This window comes from Herpailurus yagouaroundi, unplaced genomic scaffold (assembly GCF_014898765.1).
Source record: "Herpailurus yagouaroundi ecotype Mexico unplaced genomic scaffold, PumYag 141, whole genome shotgun sequence".
In the NCBI taxonomy this organism is placed as follows: Eukaryota; Metazoa; Chordata; class Mammalia; order Carnivora; family Felidae; genus Herpailurus; species Herpailurus yagouaroundi.
In genome coordinates, this window is record NW_024412396.1 from 1,142,129 (window position 1) to 1,166,258 (window position 24,130).

Here is a 24,130-nt window from a genome sequence, read left to right on the forward strand (position 1 = left end):
CATGTTATATTCTACATGCATTTTTGTACAGCAGATTTTTAATTTTTAACTCAGCATTCTAATTACCAGCAATTACAGTCTTTAGACTAATCTGCACATCACTTTAGGTGTGCCTGGCTGGCTCAGTGGGGGAAAGCATGCAACTCTTGATCCCAGGGTGGAGCCTGAGCCCCTCATTGGGTGTAGAGATTCAACAAAAACAAACAAAAAACTTAAAGAGAAAAATCTGGCAATTACTTTAAATAATGTGGGGAATTATGATTAAATGTTTAGGTCGAAAAGCAACATATATAACTGTATGGTAAAAGGAAGCACATATATTCACATAAAAGTCACATGCTTACAAAAGATAAAGCAATAATATTTTAAAATGTTGTCCTGTGGGTACTCTGCTTTCGGTTAATGCTTATTATGACCTTCATAGTCTAGTTCCTCAAGCTAGTTTATAAATTCCACAACTTCTCCCATTTTTCTGACAACCAGAAGTTGCTAGCACCTTCTAAATGTTCTGTAATTCCTCATAGATGAAATTAGTCTAGTAACATCCTTAAAGTTTTCTCAGAGAGGGGCTCCTGGGTGGCTCAGTCAGTTAGGCATCCCAACTTCAGCTCAGGTCATGATCTCACGGCCTGTGGGTTCGAGCCCCACATGGGGTTCTGTGCTGACAGCTCAGAGCCAGGAGCCTGCTTTGAATTCTGTCTCTCCTGCCCCACTCATGCCCTGTCTTTCTCTCAAAAATAAAGTTAAAAAAATTTTTTTTAAAGTGTTCTCAGAGAAATCATTTTTTTAAAGTTTTATTTTATTTCTAGTTAGTTAGCATATAGTGTTGTATTTAGTTTCAGGCGTTATCAGAAAAAGAAATTTTTTTAAAGTTTATGTATGTAGGTAGGGAAGTAAGTAATCTCTATACACCATGTGGGGCTTGAACTGACAATCCAAAAATCAAGAGTCACATGTTCTTCCAACTGAGCCAGCCAGGCGCCCCAGAGAACTCATTTCTAAGTCAAATTCATTCTTTCTTAAACATCTAAATAAATAAAAGTTACACAGAATAAAAAAGGTTCCTTCCTAAAATTAGTTTCAAAGAGTAAAAAATGAGGGGCGCCTGGGTGGTTCAGTCGGTTTAGTGTCTGACTTTGGCTCAGGTCACAATCTCACAGTCCGTGAGCTTAAGCCCCAAATCGGGCTCTGTGCTGACAGCTCAGAGCCTGGAGCCTGCTTCCCATTCTGTGTCTCCCTCTCTCTCTGCCCCTCCCCCACTCATGCTCTGTCTCTGTCAAAAATGAATAAAAACATTTAAAACAATTTTTATTAAAAAAAAAGTAAAATGAACAGGGTAGACTTCTGAAATGATTATGTTCCCTGGATACTCTGCATCCTGTTTAATTCACTGCTGAAGATTTAAATAGATCTGGTTTCCAGAAGAGCAGAATTCGAACACCGTAAATACAATGGAAGGAAAGAATGAATATTTTCCTAAAGGTTATCTGGGTTGTAGCACTCAAAACTAGCACAGATGCACATGCATGCAGGTGTTTGCATACTACATACTTTACATATATATTTTTATCCCAAAGAATCTAAGGCGTGTTTTATCTGGTAAGTAAATCTAAACTAGGACTACTCAGTTACCTTTATTGCATTACACCAAAGGATCTATGTGTCTGATCATAGGCTTTATGCTGAAGCAATAAAACCAAGAGATTTTAGTGGCAGTGATGGACAAATATTTAAGACTTGTGGATATAGAAATGTTTCTATTCACACTCCTGCCATTTCAATTATATCCTAAAACCAAAAAAAAGGTAAATAAAATCTCCATCTGTTTGGAATGCAAACAAACTTGTCAAATTTTATTTCAACTGTTCATTCTCAGGTTTGCACTATCCCGGTTCTTTGCCCTCTTGAGACCAACCTAACTTGGGACTGCCAATCTAACTAAAAATTTGGGAGATGTTTATAATGACTACTCCATCTCTCAAGTTCACATTAAATGTCAAGTAAATTCTGCTGGGAAGAGGGGCAGCAAGGGGAGATGCAGATTACACTCTCTGATTATGAAGAGTTTCAAATGGCCCAAAAACATAGGTTATGAAGGTCCTTGACTTTGCTGGGAGCTGGCCCAAAACAAATTTATAACTGGAACCAAGACTGTAGCTCCCTTGCTTTTACGTCTGGGACACCAGAACTGTACCTTTAGTGGAAAAGGACTGGAAAGATAAATGCTTGACAAAACTGTGCCACTCATTCAGACTGTGTTTAGTATCACAGTAGTAATATTTAGGCATATTTCCTACAAACAAAAATCCCAGCAGCAGAAAGTTAAGTACACAAGCCATAAGGTTTCTACTTAAGATTTCAGCCAATCCTCACTTTTGAATGTCCCCTCTCTGTAAAGAGAGCTTTCATACTATTTTCTTCTTTTCCCATCTTATATTCTAATTAACTTTTGCCAGCTGCTCAAAAAAAAAATTTCAGCTAAACCTCTACCTGCTTACCCTATACTAATCACGTTTAAACTTGCTCATAGCACATTACCTTTTACTCCACAAAAAAATAAAAGACAACATCTGTATGGCTTATCAGATGTCAAATCATACTAAGAAAAATAACTTGCCTCAAACTAGAAAATTCAGAACTCTGCCTTAAAATTTTCTTTATTACCCTTTAACTACCCCATACATCCAATTCAAATTAGATACATGACTAATGTTATTTCCCATCTTTCTTTCAATATAAAAAGAAAGTATCACTAGATGGCAGCAATGAGTTGGCATTTTTAAAAATACATGACTAAATCTGGAGTGTAAAGATTTTCTACTTCACACCGCCTTTCACAATTTCTTGACAAAGTTTCTTTTTCCGATACTATAAATTTCTCTGCCCAATTAGAGTGTCGTCATCTGCACTAAGTTGTCCTCCTTTAACAATCCTAAGCTCTTATTTTGCCCCTTTATAAATCATTTGTCCCTCTTGGTTCCCTCTTACTCAATCTGGCCCCCTTTCTTTGTTCTCTGCCTGTTATCTTTATTGCATTCAATTATTTACCTCTGGCCAACAATGAACTGTCCATCTGTCTGAAAAAAGAACAGTATACTTTATTTTTAAGACACTTTCAGGTCACAAAAAGGGACGCTAGCCATTTTTAGATAAGCTATTCTAACCACTATGTCTAAGAATTAAACTAAGAATACTCAAGATATTATAAATTATAGGGAGAAATAGATAATTCAATAAATGGTAGCACACAGCCATCTAAAAACAAACTCAGAAAAAAAAAAAAAAAAAAAAACTCAGTACACCAAAATAAATTTTAAATGGGTCAAAATTTAAATGTAAAAAATTATATATGCAATTGTCAAAACCTCAACACAAAACATGCAACAGTCCCAAAAAGTATGAAGAGAAAATAAAAGGCAGGAAACTCAAATCATTTAAAATCAAATGTTTTAAAGAAAAACATACTGAAATGAAAAATTTTAAAGATACTTCTTAAAACTGTTAGATCGGTAAAGATTACATCAATTTAAGAATTGATTCAGACGACTATTGATGTATGCTAAAATCACTGGGCAAAAGCTTGTTGAGTAGAAACAGGATTTACATGATCTCAAAGTATTACCAAAAAGAATACGATTTTAACAGGAAAAATGTACTTTTACAATGGGAGACATAAATGCCACCACTTAAACCAACTGATCTGACATATGCCTGCTGATGTAACAAACACATCACCTATGCAATATTCTTGGTAAAATACTTGAACCTTACATACGGAAACAATCAATTTCAAGTTTGTAGAGACATTATACAACAATACAAATGATTGAAACTCCTCAAAAATAAATACATACATACAAAATAGGGGAAAGGAAGGACTTTCCTAGATTAAGAAAGAAATGTATGAACCTTGACTGGATAGGGAACATTTTTTGGTGACAACTAGAGAACTTTATTATGGACTGTACACAAGAGAATATTGAATATTATATATTATTTTGATAATTATGTGATGATACATACTATCTTTCTTCTTACAAGGTGAAGCCACATTCAAGTTCCTAAGTGAAGTATCATGCCTAGAATTTTAAAATTATTCAGGAGGGGGAAAAAAATGCAAATAGAGAACAAACATGGCAATCTAAGAAGCAGCTACCAGAACCAAGCACAAGGCTGGAACACAGATGGTGTATTTTACATGTGTAATATTACCTGTTCCAAAGTTTCTTAAAGCTAGTTTAGGCAAATGGGAAAATGATATATACAAGGTCACACACTTTAACAAGTTCCCAGAAAATAACAAAATTACATTTTTCTTAGATTTACTAATATAACAATGATCATCCAATTGGATGAAGAGAAATAGCATTTCCTCTGCTATAGCTAAGTAAACCAGTACATGTTTCTATAGGTTCCTTTGAAAATACTTTATTATTTAAAAAAAAAATTTTCAATGTTTATTTTTGAAAGAGAGAGACAGCATGAGCCGGAGAGGGGCAGAGAGAGAGGGAGACCCAGAATATGAAGCAGGCTCCAGGTCCTGAACTGTCAGCAAAGAGCCCGACGCGGGGCTAGAACTCACAAGCCGCCAGATCATGACCCGACTGAAGTCGAAAGCTCAACCGACCGAGCCGCCCAGGCGCCCCTGAAAATTCTTAATTAAAGTTAAGTGCCAAGCAACCGGTAGGTCTATATACTTGCATTAATTAAGCAACTGACAATGTTAAATTAATTTCAGGTCATCCTATTTGGAACTGAAAATGAGAAACTTTGACGCCTGTAATTTTTATAGATCCCTATAACAAAAAACATCAGATAACCCCCTAATAAAAACATGTTGTAGAAAACTAAGTGAAAAACACTTACAAAATAAATGCTCTAAAACTACATATGGTAACAATTCTACATTGCTAAAAACCTATAAATATATAAAATACATACTATGAAAAAAATACAGAGATGTACAGGTACACCCATAGCAAAGAGACAGAAAAATGGACGAAGATAGCAAATATTAATAGTGATTATCTTTGCTGATGCTTTAAGTATTTTCTTTACATGTTTCCTTCAAATTTTAATAAACATTTTTATAATAAATTGTTCCTGTCAAAGTATAAATAGGTAATGAAATACAATAACAAATTTTAAACTGTAGGTTTTAAAAATATTCCCAGAATCTCTAAGATGAAAAAACTAAATCATGTAGTTCAACAGCCTCACAATTCTTCAGAACATGTTAAAATCCCCTAACATCCTTGCTCACTCACTAATTATCTAGCTTCTCGAACTGCCACCAAAGTCAAGGAATCCACAATTTAAAGATACTCAACTCTAAAACCTAACTGGCTTTTAACTAATTTCTTTAGTTCCTTCTTCCCTTATCTCTTCATTAGCATTAAAATTTTCTTTTTAACATAAATCATCTTATTCAAAGTGCTATCCTCACCATCTGTGAAAATAAGAAGTCCCATGCAACAATTTAATCTGTCAATGTCCCTTTGAACATAGTAGCAGCCCAAATTTGGTTGCTCTTTCAAGAATGGAATACACTCTGGATGCTATCCAGATGCTAGTGCTTCTGCTAATAACTTTTGTATTGTCAACATATGCACAATTCATAAAGTAAAACCTAATTCTTACTCATTAATATAATGCTAACTTCCTATTTGCATGACTACAGAGTTGGGTCTCTTTACATCTAGTACACGGTTTTACACTTCGAATACCATTTCATCCTCTTTATTTAAAAAAAAAATTTTTTTTAACGTTTATTTATTTTTGAGACAGAGCATGAACGGGGGAGGGTCAGAGAGATGGAGACACAGAATTCAAAGCAGGCTCCAGGCTCTGAGCTGTCAGCAGAGACCGACACGGGGCTCGAACTCAGGGACCGCGACATCATGACCTGAGCCGAAGTCGGCCGCTTAACCAACTGAGCCACCCAGGCGTCCCTCATCCTCTTTAGACCTATTTCAATGACCCTTGTTCCAGCCTGAAGTGTCAGATTCGGATTTTAAGTATTAAAATATTGTCACTTACAATTACATATCCTTCACTGATTTGTTCAACATACCCTGAGGAATCTTGCCCAAATCACTTACAGAAGTTTAGTAAGATTAACACAATTTTCCTTCGATAGCACAAGATTTTTTCTATGTCACATCAGTTTTAAAACAATGACAACCAAAAGTCAATCTCAACTGACAAATGCTTCTGCGTATTTTCTGTATTCTGATCAGCCCTATCCTGGTTTAGGTTTGAACAGGACCTGAGTCAGTAACTTTAAAAATTGCAAATTAAAAGTTTAGGTAAACACTGTTTTCAAAAAAAAATTTTTTTTAAACCAAAATGAAGATACCTATCCCCACAAGTTCAAGCCATGGCCACCATGACCAAATTTCACTTGCAATAGTGACTAACGAAAACTTCCTAAATAGAACATAAAAATACAACACATTCCCACAATAAAATACAAAAATAACGAAAAATAAAAGTTACAAAAAACCATAATGTCTATTTGTCCACAATTCAAGTTCTTAATAACATACACAAAAATGCATGAAAAGAATACATCCTAATGGTCAAGAGCTCTGAGACTAGGGTCAGACTTGTTTCACTTTCAAGGTCAACCCCTTTGAATAGTGTACACCACCCTTTGGGAAGCCAATTCCTCCAAAAACCAGACATTTCAACAGTAAAATCAGTATCATTGACAGTATTTGTCTCATTGGTGAGGTAGGAGGCATAAACAAAGTACAGAAAACATTGACATGGTCCTTGGCACACAGGAAGTGTTGCTGCTGCAGCTGCTGCTACTACTACATCATTTACTATTATTGGTAAATACCAACAACAACAAAAAAATGGGCCAAGGACACAAACAGGTTATTAGCAAGTACTACTAAAGGTTTAAGGAGATTTTTTTAATTCAACATCACTATAATGAAAACATAAATGAAATCAATTACCATACTTCATTTACCAAATAAGCAAAAATATTTTAAACTTGGAATGGTCATATTTATACATTTTTTCTATGAATTGGTTCCATTATTTTCAGCGGACAATGGGACTTTTTTTTATCAAAAGCCTTAAACCTGTACACATTCTTTGGCTCAATCTCACTTTTGAGAACTCATCTGAAGCAAACAAGGATTTGGACATATTAACAGTGAAAAATTAGGAAATAAGTGCCTGACAATATAGGACTGGCTTAATGAATTTCAGTACATCAATCTGATTAATACAAGCAGCAACAATTATTTAAAAATAACAACGTACTGACATTGAAAGATGTTCAAGATGCTAAGGAGCACACATGATATACAGCTGTCCCATGAACAACACAGGAGGCAAGGGGCACCAACGTCCCCACTGTGCAATAAAAAAGCCAAATGGAACTGGACTCCCCAAAAACTGCTGACTGGAAGCCTTACCAATAAGTTTATTAACACGTATTCTGTGTATGTTACATACTGCATTCTTACAATAAGCAAGAGGGGCACCTAGGTGACTGTTAAGCTTGATTTTGGCTCAGGTCATGATCTCATGGTTTTGAGATCCACTCCTGCCTTAGATTAAGATTCTCTACCTCCCCCCATCCCCCGTTCACATGCTCCTTAAAAATAATAAGGAAAAAAGTTACTAAAACCTAAGAAAAGGGGCGCCTGTGTGGCTCAGTCGGTTGAGCATCCGACTTTGGCTCAGGTCATGATTTCACGGCTTGTGAGTTCGAGCCCTGTGTCGGGATCTGTGCTAACAGCTCAGAGCCTGGAGCCTGCTTCCCATTCTGGGTCTCCCTCTCTCTCTGCTCTTAATCCACTTGCATTCTGTCTCTGTCTCTCTCAAAAATAAATACTAAAACAAAATTTTTTTTTTTAAATCCTAAGAAAAATGCTTACAGTATTGCATTTATATTTTAAAAAACCCACACGTAAGTCGAACCATACAATTCAAATCTGTGTTGTTCAAAGGTCAACTGTAGAAGTTATCTAAATTACTAAGTATTAGACATCTCAGGATGTAGTAACATTCTTAATTTTTTATGTACTTTTTCCTTGATTTTTCTTCAACAACCACATTGCTTTCATAATTCGTCATTCTGCAAAGATAGCTTAATGCAACATTGCAATTCAAGGATTATAATGCACAGCTTGGCCTAGAATAAGCAAAGATTTCTATAACCCACCCTCCCCCCACAAACAAGTTGTAATGGTTGAGTGCTTCCCTTCCACAAAGAGCAATTCAAAACTACGTAAAATTTTAGAAAATGGGCATCTCTCAACCAAATTTTTCACTGGATATTGTGTTTCACAAATTCAAGGTATCTCATTAGTAGTCCCAACAGAGACAGGTACTTCTCTCCACATTTCAACCTTCATAATCAACTGTTGGCATTATTAAACAGTTACCTGTCAGTTTCAGTCAGTTACATCTGACTTAAGGAAATAAGGGGGTAAGGTAATGCCTGGCTGGCTCAGTGGGTAGAGCATGTGACTTGATCTGAGTTGTGGATTCAAGCCCCATGCTGGGTGCAGAGATTACTTAAAAATAAAAGAAAAAAAAAAGCAAACCTCAGCATTTTAGAAGTGTATTGTATTGTTCTTAAGTGTTTTTTCATTTATTTTTGGGAGAGCCAGAGCATGAGTGGGGGAAGGGCAGAGAGGGAGACACAGAATCAAAAGGAAGTTCCAGGCTGAGCTTGTCAGCAGAGCCTGACACAGGGCTTGAACCCACAAGATGTGAAATCATGACCCGAGCCGAAGTCAGATGCTTAACCGACTGAGCCACCCAGGCAATCCCGTTTGTTTTTCCTAAAAAAGGGAAGGCTGCTACTTTCATTTATTTTTGAGAGAAGGGTGCCTGGGTGGCTCAGTGGATTAAGTGTCTAGCTCTTGGTTTCAGCTTAGGTCATGATCTGGTTCATGGTTTCAAGCTCTGTGCTGACACTGTGGACCCTGCTTGGGATTCTCTCTGCCCCATCCCCACTTGTTCTCTCTCTCACAAAAATAAACAAAAAATGATCTGAGGGAGAGAGACAGTGAGAGAAAGAGCGCGCGCACAAGAGTGGGGGAGGGGCAGAAAGAGAGAAAGAGAGACAGAGGAGGGGGAGAGAATCTCAAGCAGGTTCTATGCTGTACAGAGCCTGATGTAAGGCTCCATCCCATGAACCATGAGATCATGACATGAACCAAAATCAAGAGTCCGACCCTTAACCTACTGAACCACCCAGGCGCCCCAAAGCCTATCATATTCTTTTTTTTTTAATATATGAAATTTATTGTCAAACTGGCTTCCATACAACACCCAGTGCTCATCCCAAAAGATGCCCTCTTCAATGCTCATCACCTACCCTCCTCTCCCTCCCACCCCCCCATCAACCCTCAGTTTGTTCTCAGTTTTTAAGAGTCTCTTATGCTTTGGCTCTCTCCCACTCTAACCTCTTTTTTTTTCCTTCCCCTCCCCCATGGGTTTCTGTTAAGTTTCTCAGGATCCACAAAAGAGTGAAAACATATGGTATCTGTCTTTCTCTGTTATAAACTTATCATATTCTTAACTAGACTAGCTTCTACATAGCAAAACTCCCCTTCAACAAACATCTACTCATTCTGGGAATTTTTTTTTTAAATCTTATTCTTGAGAGAGAGACAGAGTTCAAGTGGGAGAGGAACAGAGAGAGGGAGACACAGAATCTGAGCTGTCAGCACAGAGCCCAATGGGAGCTTGAAGTCACAGTTCAGTTCATGACCTGAGCTGAAGTCGGACGCTTAACCGACTGAGCCACCCTGGTGCCATTCTGGGGATGTTTTAAGCCATTTCAAAAAAAGAGGTTCCCAAATCTACAAGTATCAAACAAGTATTAGGAGTATGTAAAAGAATGCTTTTCACAGGAAAAGAAATAAGAGCGACATTTCATAATTCAGTAAAGTCAATAAACCTTGACCAAACACTAAAACATCAAGGACACAGGAAATATATAAAATAATTAAAAAAAAATACAGGAAGTACTTATTTCTAGTATCACTGAAAACCTACGTGCATAATAGTGACAAAATGGTTAAGGTGCACATGAACTCTTGATCAAGAGAACGGTATCTTTATACTTGAGATTAATGCTTTAAATATTAGGGATCGGTCTTAAATCAGCAATTTCCCTTAAGTGGTTCAGTAAATAACACTCAAAGAAAACGGTAACATGGCAATCTAGGTATATATATATAATATATAATATACAATACTGTTTTGTATGTCTGAATATTCTCTTTAAACATGGGGAAAAGGTAAAAACGTTCGTAAGTATTATAGTCACAGATCCACATTGATAGGCAAAATTATGTTTTTCAAACATTTCTCTTTTCAGCTATCATTTATCACCAACAAATATTTGATTACTAGCTTCAGTGGTATCCACTACTTATCTACCATTTATCAAATTACCCGTCTGAATTACTTGATTCTTAATCCTATTTATGAGTCATTATTTCAATTTTTACATTTTTTTATATTGTATTACTGCAAATTCACATACCGTGATCCCCAACTTTCCCCTCAAACACCAAAAAACCCTCTTGCCACAAAGCCCATCAAAATGTCTACATCACAAGTAAGCAATAATAAGGGAATGCAAGTGGTCTAGACCAGTACTTTTCTTTGATGTGCCCATCAGTTCTAGGATAGGGCATAAAATTCTGTATTTCTATGAAACTTCCAGGTTATGATGATGATGATGACAATGATGATGATGATGTTGCTGCTGGAGCACAGACCATATTCTGAATAGCAAATACAAAGTGTCAGTGATACTTATTCACAAGATTTCATTTCTTTTTTATATTGCAATTGAGTTCCAACAAATTATACTTTTATAAAATTTATACTATTTTATTTTACTTATTTTTTTTAGAGAGAAACAGAAAGAGCATGTCGGGGCAGGGGGGAGGCAGAGAGAGAAAGGAAGGCTTCATGCTCAATGCGGAGCCCACACGGGACTCAATCCCACAACTCTGGGATCATGACCTGAGCCAAAATCAAGAATTGGATGTTCAACTGACTGAGCCACCCAGGTGTGCCCAAAATATACTTTTTAAAGTCTACCATGGAGACAGGTGTTTGGAAAATCAGTATTTTTCAGTATTTACCAATACTGTGCCTTTTTTTTATGTTACACCCCAGCTGGATCTGGGGAACCACTCAGCGGTCAAATCAAATGTATTAATTTTTATACAGTAATAGATATACATAATCACAGTCACTTAATGTAACAGACTGTAAATAATCAAATCAATCGAAGTCAGGTTGTCGCCAAATGAGTTTGTCAAACTAATGATAATATTTGTCATAAAATTTTAATTTTTTATAAGGAAATAATTTTTAATAAGGAAATGAATTAAAGTTACAACATTCTCCATCACTCAGACCTAAGCAGCTAGAACATGGGATTATACCTAAATTTGAGAACTGACAATAAGATGACCATCTTCTGTTACTCTGAACTCAATTTTATCACCTATGAGAAAAACCATGCCAAGATTCACTCAAATTAACAAAGACCAAGCAAAAAAGTGAATCCCTGATTTACTTCAAAACAATGTGAAGCAGAGGGAGTAGATGCAGGTATAGGTGAAACAAGATTACACAAGGACTGTTAAAACTGGATCAAGTTCATGGAAACTGATTATATCCCTCTTTGTGTAAGTTCAAGAATTTTTCACAAAATTGAAACAGCATCAAATATCCACATACATGTATGTAAGATTATAAAGAACTTATAAAATTTTAGTTTTAGGACTGTTCAATTGTGTATAAAAGGGAAAAATGGCAAGAACCTAAGTGCCCCAAATAATAGTTTTAAGTAAAATAGTGTTTAAGTATGCAATGTATGCAGCTATTAAAATTCTTAGATTATCTAATTTTATGTTATTATATTCACATTAAGAAATTTTTTCTACTTGAATGTTATGTGCTGTATGTATGACATGACTTTCTGAAAAGCCTATGTATGCATACTCCTGGAGAATAACTTTTTTTTTTTTAATTTAAAAAAAAAAATTTTTTTTCAACGTTTATTTATTTTTGGGACAGAGAGAGACAGAGCATGAACGGGAGAGGGGCAGAGAGAGAGGGAGACACAGAATCGGAAACAGGCTCCAGGCTCTGAGCCATCAGCCCAGAGCCTGACACGGGGCTCGAACTCACGGACCGAGAGATCGTGACCTGGCTGAAGTCGGACGCTTAACCGACTGCGCCACCCAGGCGCCCCTGGAGGATAACTTTTTAAGAAAATGACAAAGTTCTTCCAAATTTTGTCTACAGCCCCATTCCAGGAAACACACAACCCATGTCCTCAAATTACAACTCAACTCATTCCACCACAGCCAAACCTATTTCTTTAGTTTTTTTTCTAATGTTATTTATTTTTGAGAGAGACAGAATGCAAGTGGGGGAGGGGTAGAGAGAGGGGGAGACAGATTCTGAATGAAGCAGGCTCCAGGCTCTGAGCTGTCAGCGCAGAGACCAGTGCAGGGCTCAAATTCTTGAACCACAGGAGATAGTGACCTGAGCCCAAGTCACTTAACTGGATGACCCACCCAGTTGCCTCCAGCCAAACCTATCTTAAAACTGCATTTCAGGGGCGCCTGGGTGGCGCAGTCGGTTAAGCGGCCGACTTCAGCCAGGTCAGGATCTCGCAGTCCGTGAGTTCGAGCCCCGCGTCGGGCTCTGGGCTGATGGCTCAGAGCCTGGAGCCTGTTTCCGATTCTGTGTCTCCCTCTCTCTCTGCCCCTCCCCCGTTCATGCTCTGTCTCTCTCTGTCCCAAAAATAAATAAACGTTAAAAAAAAAAAAAAATTAAAAAAAAAAAACTGCATTTCAACTTAACTACAAAACTGTTTACTAAACCCCTACCATAGGCCTTAGCTATTTAACTTCAGTCACAGAATCTTTAGAATTGAAGCATTTCTACAAAAGGAGTTTTAAGTTTTTAAATTAGAAACAAAATAGTGTTGCTCATTATACTCCTCAGTCTAGGCACACAGCAAGTTTCCTTCCAACCCTAAATCCCTCCTTGCCCAGAGGTAAACAATGTTTTTTCACATGTAGCTTTCCAGATATTTCTCTCATACCTTTACGTAGAAGACAAAGTTCTTAATACGTGTGCTGTCAAAAAGTGCTCGAGTATTTAGTGGGGGAAAGCCTGAAGGGCCAAGAGAGGGAAAACACCAGTGAGGAGATGACCTTTGAGTGAAGTGAGGAACCTAATCTTAGGAATGTCTCAGGGAAGAACATTCCAAGGAAAGGCTCTGAGACAGGACCATCTAGTGTGTTCAAGACTCAGTAAGGAGGCAACGTGGCTAGAGCATACTGTGTGTATACTATTGGTAAAGAGGAGCACAACAGATCATGTACTTTGTTAAATCACAGTAAATTTTTAACACTGAAAATAGGGAGCTATTAGTTTAGTTTCAAGAAGAAACTCCTTCAGGCAATACATTTTTCAAGCATTACATTTCAGTAGGACCAATGCAGCTACCACAACTGGTGGGAGGGGCAAAAAAACCTAAACCTATTCCAATTGTGCACCAGACAATGACAGCTTGAAACTGGACCAAGGAACGGCAGTATGGGTCAATTCTTGTATTTTAAAGGAAGCACTGACAGTTATTTCACAAGGCCAAAGATAAGGTATGAGAGAAAACAGATAAGGATGGCTAACCAACATCTGACCTAAATTGACATAAAAACTGGAGTTTCATTAACAGGCAACACTGGTTTGAGAAGATTGCAAGAGCCCAGGTTTGGACTTTTAAGTTGATACCCTTAAAGGGAGTAGTCAGCCAGGCAGTTAAACAGACTGATTGGCAAGTCATCCAAAAGAGGCCGAGGCTGGTGATGGAACCATGGGAATAATTAGCTTATAAATGGTATAGAAAATCATCCGACTGAATGAAAGGACCCAGAAACAGAACAAAAACCGGGAAGCTAAGTAAAAAAACGTTTCAAGGAGGAAAGTGGCTCCACTGGTTAAATCATACCAACTGGTCAAGTGTGATGAGGACTGAAAAAGACTGCTGGATTTGGCAACACAACCCTCTAGGATGTGTATTTTTTTAAACCATAAATACAATTATTTATTTGACTACAACTCACTTTTAAAGTGTATTTACTTCCTCAAAAGAATACTGTCACATCCAAATATTTTATAAGATTATACCACAAAGCTACATCTAAGTAATTCATTACCTTGGACACTTCATTATGCCATTTAACAGAAGTTAAAATATATAACGATATTTAGTTGGACACTCTCTGAAAATGGAGGTCCAACACAATTGGGCGAGGGTAACTTTAACCCAGTAAAGATTTGTTTTCCATAAATACTTCAATATGTCAAGTAAAGGTCAACCTAGTATGATTAAGAGTTGAAATCTGTAGGCCTAACTGCCTGAATTAAACCCATGTGTCACCATTTACTAAGTATGTCTAACTGGGCAAATTTTAAAAATTCTGTGCTTCAATATTCTCATCTCCAAAATGTGAATACTTATACAAAGATTACGATGATGATTTAAAAAGTTCACACAAGGGTGCCTGGGTGGCTCAGTTGGTTAGGCATCTCACTCTTGACTTTGGCTCAGGTCGTGACCCCAAGGTCGTGGGATCTAGCCCTGCTCTGTGCTGAGCATGGAGCCTGCTGAAGTTTCTCTCTGCCCCCTCCCCCTCTAAAATAAACTAAGAAAGGTTACAAGAACTTTAACACTGATGAATACAAACATGGTAAAGTGTCCATATTATAGCTTCCAAAAGGAAAAAACTGTGTCTACTTCATTTTTCTTTTCAAATAGGGAAGCAATCCTATCATGTCTGAACCAAAGGGGTTGTCAGAGAAGTAACCAGTTAATTCCTACAATCTGATCAACCTGCCCTCTTCAAACAACTTACATCTGCTCAGTAATACATGCCCCAAAAAAACTCATTTGAAAAACCTGGGCAAGTAGGATTATGTGCTTTTTTTTAAGAGATTAACCAGATAGTGACCATTCTGATTGGCTACTCTGGTAACTCTTCTAATTTATTGTCCTCTTTGAACTTTGTCCTCATTACTAACATCCCCATACAATAGCCAGAAGGAAATTCCAAAGAAATAGGATCTCAGCATTCTCAAGTTCCTTCAAAAGACTCCTTTTCTTCCCAAAATAATCTAGATATTAAATGTGGCCCTACAAGGACCTATATACTATGCTTGGTACTTGCCTATCTTTCCAATTATTTCTTGCTCTGTAGCCAAGTTTTTTCTCCCAATAATCTGTGCTTTTAGGTAGGATAATCCACTTCCAGATCTAATTTCAACACTAATTCCTTTAAGGTCTCTCACTGGCAGCACCCTCCCACCTCCATATTCTAAATTTGGTTCTCTTCCTATCATCTCACTCTGTTCTTTTCCTTCTAGATTATAAAATGCTCAATGATCTATAATAACAAAGAGGGCTAGGGAACAATCTTTTGTTCATCCCTATATGCCCCAGCCTAACAGTGATTTTCAGAATAAGCACTCAAATGTCTACCTCACAAAGCAGTATTTAAATTGCTTTCTCCTACTCTGAACTCTAATCTGCTCCTTTTGTTTACCCAACATCTATCAGCTCCTCTCTAATCCCAATTACACTGCTTTTGAGGAGGCCAGCTCATTATTTTTCTGTGTATTTGAATATCTCATCGCCTACTTCTAATCTCACTCTCCTCTAAGCCATTTCCACACTATTACATTTCTAAAATGAAAATCTGATCGCACTCCCCAGTTTAAAACCTCAATAGCTCACCAATGGTTTTGGATAAAATAAAAACTCCCTGGCCTGGCATTAAAATTTTTATAATCTGGCATTATTACTTCTAAGCTTCACTTCAGTTCCTTCTCTTAGAAGCATTTCCTGACTGGGGCACATGGGTAGCTCAGATTGGTTGAGCACCTGACTTTGGCTCAGGTCATGATCTCATGGTTTGTGATTTCGAGCCCTACATTGGGCTCCCTGCCCAGATCAGGGAAGCGGCTGCTTCAGATTCTCTATCTCTCTCTGCCCCTCTCCTGCCTGCACACTCTACCATTAAAAAAAAAAATTTTTTTAAAGCAGCATTTCCTGACCTTTTAAGAGTCAATGAGGTACTCATTTTTGCATACTTTTTATAGGATCTATGTTTCCCTCTTAATCACATGGTGACATCTCATTCACCCATTTCCCTCACAAGGTTATGAGTCCCTGAAGAACTACACCTTTTTGTATCTCCCAAACTGTAACACAAGATAAATTTGTAGCATGAACAGGAAAGAGCATATAGCGAACAGAAACCACACAATGACAATGACAGAGAGTTAACAGGTAAAAATAGCTTTCCTACAATAAAGGCCACCAACAGTACTTGGACCTATTAAAATTTTCCATTCCTGTTCCGTATAACCTCAGGACAGTTCATAGAACTTTCTCCCATTCTGGTTTACATTGAGGAGGTCTTCAGTGTTCACTTTAATTGGACTTTATTCTTTTAGTACAAGCAAGGGATGTATGTTAATGACCCTAGTACCACACAGCATTCAATAATGCCTTTAAAAACCATTTTACTTTTTAACCTCAGTTCAAAATCTACTATTGCAACTCTCAAGTGAGTTATCAAAATATTCCACTGTTGTCAGTAAAATACTAGATGATGCTAAATTTCTTAAGTCTTTAGGTTCTCATTCCTTCCTAGTACTCTTGGGAACACACCAGATTCCCCAACATTTAGCTGGGTCCCAAGTTATCACTGAAAGAGGTCAGCCCCCAGATCTTTCCTAATTTGGATACAGGTTAGATTTCACTTTCTGAGATTAAAAAGCCTAGCTATCCTTTTTTAAAAAAAACTCCCAGTGAGACAGCATTTATTATCACAGGATGTTTCTTACAGCTTGATTCACGTTAAATTTTATTAAGAATAAACAGAATACAATCCACAACCCAAGGAAGATTACTCTGAATGACACTAATTTGCAATAATCTAAAGAAAAAAAAACCACGTAGTATGTCCACGTCTTGTTGCTAATAAAAACAAGCCATTTTCATTCTAAAGTATATGTAACCTTCAGCTGCTCTTTCCAATTACCAAAGTTTCTCAGTCAGCCCAATTACAAACTCCTAATTCCATCATAGTTTACAAAAAACTGAGATGGCATCCCTTGGGAAACATCTGAGATAGACAAAAATCTCAACCTAAGCATTTCCAGAAGCTACCACCTACACCGTATCAACTAGACTTAAAGGGGTGTATTTCCTAGTCTTTGCAATGAAACCAAGTGGACCTCACACCTCTTACCATCACCCAGGAAGGGTGTGCATCTGTTCCGAAGGCCCCCCTGGCTCCAGGTCATCCTGGCTGCTGCTGTTCCAGGCTGGGCATCCATGTTGCTGCAGCTTGTGGTTTGTGAGGGGTAGTAGTGTACAGGAAAAGCAGGATGGGATTTCAAGGGAAACAGGAGGAAGATGGCTTTCTGGGAAAATGCCATCACCATTATAGGTGTTAAGTAGTACCACACACATTTTATTGCAGCACAGTTTAAAAATTTAACAAATGATAGATTAAAAATAAAAAAACAAAAATAAAAAATTAAAAATACAGACGTCCAGAGATGCTCTAAAACAGTTAAGTTAAAGATCAGGAAAAATAAGGTCACAGACTTAACAGCCAGTAAAATTCTTTCGAGCGTGGGGAAGGGGATGAGGGCAAGGGTGGGGTTGGGAGAGAAAAGGTTTATGTGATCAATCCACTTAAAAATGCTAATGCCTTCACTTTCTCTCCCAAGATGTAAAACTCCAAAGTCAATCAGGAGGCCGGAGAAATTCTTATGAACATTCAGAAAAACTCGATTTTAATCCGGTTAAAAATCATCAGTGTCATCATCATCATCATCATCACCATCATAAGTATAATAATAATAAATAATAATAGTAACTAGTAACAACAATAAAAAGGAAATCAGCGGAAAGTCAGGAAAAATGTAAAAAAAAAATTGGAATAACTTACTGTAGCTGAAGATCAAAAAAATCTCACTGTAAAAAAACAAAAATAAAAATAGCCCAGATTAGAAAAACGGGAGGTGCAAAAATGTCAAGTCAGTAAAGTTCATTTCTTTTCTTTCTCCAAAAGCAGTTTCCACAAAAACCGCAAGGGTAAAGTTCTCAGTAGCAGACAAGCAAAGCCCTTTCCACATCATCAATCAATCTTAAAAATACACGAGGAAGTAGAGAGGTCAGTTTATGAGAGGCTAAAAGGCTCCTCCTCCTCTAACCCAACTGCTGCAGAAAAAATAGAAATAGAAATTTTAAAAATTACATCTTAAATCCAAGGCCCGTTTTTGGAAACAATTAAAAAAAAAACACCTGTAAATTTGCCGTAGTGCACACCAAGTTGCATCATTATGTTTAAAATGTCTTTATAAAATCAGTTTTGGAATGGGAATGTGTGTGTTCTGGAAGGGTGGGGAAGGGAGGTTAAAAATCAAAGCTGAGCTCCAGTGAGTAGGGATGGGGTTCGCCTTGCTGCCCTGTGAAAGGAGAAGGGACAGATTGAGTCAGAGTTCCTCAGAAATGTTGTGCCCTAAACCCCCAAGACAGAAACATCTGTCCACTGCATCTAAAACATTTTGGTAAAGCATAACATTACACTGGGATGGGAAAGCCTCTACAGAACCATCCCCTCCTCCAGTGACTGTCTTCACAATTCTTCAATTATCAGTAGGTGACTAAAATTTACTAAATATATGCCTATATTCCCAAAAGGGTCTAAAAAAACAAAAATCTACAACTGAATGTTCATCTTGAACATCAGCAGTTTGGGCAAAGAAATTATAGAAAAACCAGGCCAAAAGAGATGAAGAAGTGAGCATAAGTCAAATATCAAGATTATGAAGGGGGAATGGTCTACCATGAAGATACCTACTAGAGATGACATCTATTCTCAAAACTAGTAAATGATCGAACTACAAGACCTGGTAGATTCTACAAAAAGGGGAAAGATGTTTTAAATAAGAAGCACATCATAAAAATAAATAAGGAGCTCATCATTCCACTCACTGACAATAGAAAAACCACAAATGAAGGACAAGATTATTAGAGCTACTGAATATTTAATGTCATAAAATAGGTGAAAAATAAATTGTGGTCCTTGAGGAATGTTTCTGTGGTCCCACTGTTTGTAAGCCAGTATACATAGCTAATTCCAAGATATGAAATCCAAGAATCTGATACATAACACCCACTGAAACATACATGACCAGATTGGCTGTTTCATCAGGTAAGATTTGAAATTAGATTGCAGATCTTCTGACCAAATAAGGAACTGGTTGCCCTCACATTTCAGTATTCAGCCAAATGTCAGTAAACTAAAACATCTTATGCTGAGCTTTTAAAGTGTTCCTTACATCAATTATGTGTCAATGACTACAGCAACAGAACAGATACTAAACCTCTAAAATTTTAACTTTTTCAAAGCAGACTAGTTGAGGCATGACAAGGAAGTTACTTTTATACTTGGACTGATGTGTTAAATTGTACAAACTACAGGGGTGTGTGGCTGGCGCAGTCAGGAGCATGTGACTCTCGATCTCAGGCCTGTGGGTTGAAAACACCACATTGGGTGTAGAGATTAAAAATAAAATCTTTTAAAAAAAATTACACAAACTATGAAAACAGAAGTTAATATGAAAAGCATTCACAATTCTGAAAGTCTTCCAAAATGTTATGTTAAATAGATGAGCTATCAACACATAAAAAAATAAATAACTTTAGTGCCTAATTATACCTAGAGAATACTTTGTCCAACCTCTGGGAGGTTTGGATCCCTTCTTCTAAAGGACTATTCTCAAAGTGAGGGCTGCGAACCAGCACCAAGTGGCACTTATTAGAAATGCAAATTCTCAGGGCCCACACCAGACTTAATTAGAAACTCTGGTGGTGGAGAGCCTTGAAAACTATTTCAACTGTTCTTCCCCTCGCTAATTCTAATGTCAGTTCACATTTAAGAACCACTATGAGAGCTTAACGGGTACCCCTTTAGGTATGAGCACTATAAAATAAATCTAAGATCATAACCTATCATAGTAATTGCACCAAGAGAATTAAAAAACTGTATAGTAATCCTTTTCCCCTTAACACACCCCAACTTTCTATTATCTAAGAAAATACATGCAGTTATACTACATCTAATAACTAATAGTACTAGCAGTTCTCACCAATTCTCTAACATATCTAATATGTACAAAATCATCATCTTCCCTGATCCCTATGAGTATGCTTATTAAGCATGAGTAATGCACTCCAGATAATTAACAAAACTCTTTCAAGACAAAAAAAAAATGTTAGTAAGGTAGAAAACAATTACTAATATACAAAAACTGCTTTTAATAAAACCTTCTGTACACTTTTCAGCCTCCGTACAACAAATTACGAGTAGAAATCAGACATGAAAATAGGTAAGATGTCTAAGCCCCCTTGTTAAGTATAAAACTGAAAGCCATAAGGTTTAAATGATTTGCTAACGCAATAAAGAGGGTGGGGGAGATAGGGAATAAAGTCTGTTCTCTTAACTATGTCACTCCCCAGTTAACACATTAGACAATAACCACTTAATGTAATCTTTAATATTACAATAATGAACTATTTTGGATTTATACTTTTGTTCTTACAGCAGTCCCATTCAAAACAAAGTCGCATGCTATATGAAACCCAGTGAAGACCTCATCACAAATAACAAGGAATGTTTAAATTCTCTACAGAAGAAAACAGCAACCACCGCCAAGCATTCCCCTGCTACGGGCATGGGAAACACCAGAAGGTCAGGAGACCTGCAACTTAGTCACCCTTCTTAAACCCTTCCTCTTTAGCCATATGAAAATGCTACTAAACCCTACGAATCTAAAAACACCTCTAAAATTGTTTCAGACATGAATTCTGGGGTCAAATCTTTCCAGCTGGATACTAAAGTAATTGCTTCCTTGGTACACGCTGATCCTAAGAAACCCCATATTTCTAACACCTCAAGGCAAGAAAAGAGCCCTTCAATTAATTTCACTTCTTACCAATAACTGCTATTAAATATTAATTCTTCACATTTCTCTATTTGTCAACGACTTAACCAATCACTACCCTTAACTCATTTCTAACAGTTCTGCAGTGATAAACTTTAGTTTTAAGCCCATTTAATATACGTTTACATTTTTAATGGGCAATGCTTTTAATCCCTATTACAGTATCTACAGAGTGAGGGAATTAACAAATGCATCATTATTCCTGGTAAAAGTACTTTTACCTTCTGTTTCCTGAAGGATGAATTTACCCTGCAGTATTGGTTTAAATTTTGCTTAGTAAGTTTTTGTAACACATCATAAAAAATAAAATCAACTAAATCTTCCCCTTCCCACAGTATTAAGACAAAGTGTTTTCTTGGATAAGTGAATGTGATACCTAGAAACCTATGTAATTTTTATAAATTTCGTGAACATTTTTAGTAAATTTCAGGATCTAAAAAGTAGGCACTATAATAGTTTCTGAATAAAAAAGATTTCGATATTTGGGAAAAATTATTGCCAGAATATCCTGAAAATCAAATTTTAAGTTTATTTTAGAATGTTAAATTAATAACAGCTGCAATTCTCGTAACTAATATTTTCCCCAAGTCCAGTTTGGAAATTTCCAGTTACCGCTAGTGGTTGCTGTAATTAGTTTCTTGTAAAGATTCAAATATAGTACTTTTAATACCTACTATTCCAATAGCTAGGTAAAGCCACTTGACTAACCAACCTAGTGGTCAAATTCCTTAGTTCCGCTACTGATTTAGTACGACCCTAGTAACCGACACTCTAGAGCCTCAGTTTCTGTCTGAGAAAGATAGTAGTACCTACCTCAAGCAAAGTTCCACTAACTTATATATTTCAAGTGATTTGTAACCTGCAGATAAAAAGTAAGCCAGCTTTAATTATTACTGTTAATATGCAAACGATCACAATTTTTAAAAAAATAGAATTGAAAATAACTACTTCGAGGTCCGCCATTGCTCAGAGAGGTGTAAAAAAGTAATCGGCAAAACGTTAAATCTATTGTTATATTTACTACTCATACCCTGCGGCACGCTCCAGAATTTAAAGGCTTGCGGTACAAGATTTACTCGGTAACCCTTACCCATCCCCCGCCCAATTTTTAAATTTAACAGGAGGCATCGACACTACAGGAACTTCCACTGCAATAAGAAGCATCTCGATCTTCCCTTTCATATCTCTCCTGGAGTCCTCATGGTCGTAGAAAATGAAAGGAAGCAGCCGTTAACACAGAAAGAGCGAAAAAGAAAAAGGACATTTCCCCTGCCGATCGTGGCCCAGAGGACACCAGGTTAAATCTACGCCAAGGGCTGAGGCCTATAAAACTCTGTCCTGAATAAAACCTAATGGCCCAACGCAAATTGAATAAACGGGGCCTAGTTACTCTACCGAGGGTAGGGTTCCCTCGTCTTCTCTCCCACACCCCTTCGCGCTCCGGGAGGAACCCAGCGCCTGCCCTGCTTCCGCCCCCTCCACTTACCAGGAGGGGGGAGGGAGAAGGGATTCGATTCTGAATCTCCTACTCCCGAGTTCTACGTGGAGAAGCCAACTGCTGCTCGAGGTCGACAACGCGGCCGCAACCGCTCAGTCTTCGTCTCTTCACAAAATGGCCCCCGAGTCTCCTCTGCCGCCGAGGCGAAGGCCTAGCCCCCGCCCCGCTCCCGAGAATCCTGCTATTGGCTGCGACTTTTCTCGCTCCCGCTTCTAATTAGACAGTTCTACTGCTCTTCACAACGCTGCCCAATCACAACCACTAGTGGGTTAGACTATTCGGGAGAATTTCCACATGCGTGGGAGAAACTAGTTTGTAAATGGCTACTTTTCCTGTCATTTATCACCTGAGAAGTGCTTATTGGTCACTGTACCTGACGAAGCGCTGGGTGGAAACTCGTCTTTGTATCGCGCACCGCTTCACATCCGGGTATCCGGGAGGTCTGATTGGCGGCCGCATTCTCCTATCTCTGCTCCTTAGATCTCCAAGTAGAAGGCCCGCCCGGATCTCGGAATTCCCGCGGCGTGGGGGCGGGGAAGGATTGAGGGATTTTTTTTAGATAGCAGGCTGGAAGGAACTGCCCTAGCCTCGGGTCAAGGAAAAAAGGACGCACCTACTGAATCCTCCACCGAATGTGGGTAAAGAGAGGACTTTTCTTAGAGAGGAAAGGGAGCAATGAGGACCAGCCTGCCGAAAACAAACCAGCCCTGCAGTTTTTCCAAGCCAAGTCCCTTCTCAGTTCTAGACCCGAATGTCAGCCCTTTCCTGGACAGCTCCACTTGTCAGCCTGTCAAGCCTTGCTTCAGACAACCCATAACTCAGCCAAACCAACTAAACTTCCTTATTCCTTTCCACTACAAAAAGTAAAGAAGTCCAAAGTGCTGGCCTGGAATACTAGGCCCACCCTCTGGCCTCAAGTCATCCTGCTGATACCCTAGTGCCAACCAAATTGGCTTATCCCTCCATCTCCCCTCACCATCCAAATCTGGTCCCTCAAGTCCCCTCATCCTGAAATGGCCTACCACCTACTCCCTGGGGTTACCGCCTGCCAGTCCCTCTGGTTTTATTATAGCAGCCGTGAACGCAATCAAAATAGCTCCAGCTCTACCAAGAATGGGGGAGATTTCTTTACACAGTTAAGGAAAGGAGGATGCAGAACACCTGATAATGTGATTTCATCTGTATCCATCTTAAGGGGTAAATGTATAAGTGAATGCAGTTTTATGCATTAGTTTTGAATTAATTCTGAATTGCAGAGAGATTCACAATGAAGCTAGCTGTTAACCTGTCAAATGACAAAACAATTTATTAACTAGCTTGATGTCTTTCCTTCAAGAGAAAACAATCCACGGATTGGGAGAATACGGTGCCTCACAAGCAATGTCTACCCGGGACATTTGGGCAACAGCGACTTTTACGTAGCATTAGAAGAGGCAACTCAGAAACAGGATTGGGGTTACATATCTGACCTTATTTAGAAAGGTCAAGGAAAAAGAAACAAGTTTAGAGGCCAGAGCTGGCTTGACG

At 37.9% G+C, this 24,130-nt stretch overlaps 1 protein-coding gene across 10 annotated transcripts in view; it reads right to left on the reverse strand.

The window, feature by feature from the left end:
* Positions 1-22,733, reverse strand: part of HNRNPC (heterogeneous nuclear ribonucleoprotein C) — a 56,674-nt gene extending 33,941 nt beyond the window's left edge. For 2 of the 10 annotated variants that reach the window (XM_040476571.1, XM_040476568.1), the window contains exons 1-3: positions 22,592-22,733; positions 21,919-21,964; positions 18,045-18,070 (exon numbers count right to left, since the gene is read on the reverse strand). The gene's annotated coding sequence lies outside the window, so the exon portion shown is untranslated. Of the gene's footprint in view, positions 1-17,336; positions 17,489-18,044; positions 18,071-18,400; positions 18,565-21,918; positions 21,965-22,591 lie in introns of those variants that run through there. The other 8 variants (XM_040476570.1, XM_040476561.1, XM_040476563.1 and 5 more) reach the window with 7 other exon arrangements.
* Between the last annotated feature and the right edge of the window lie 1,397 nt (positions 22,734-24,130).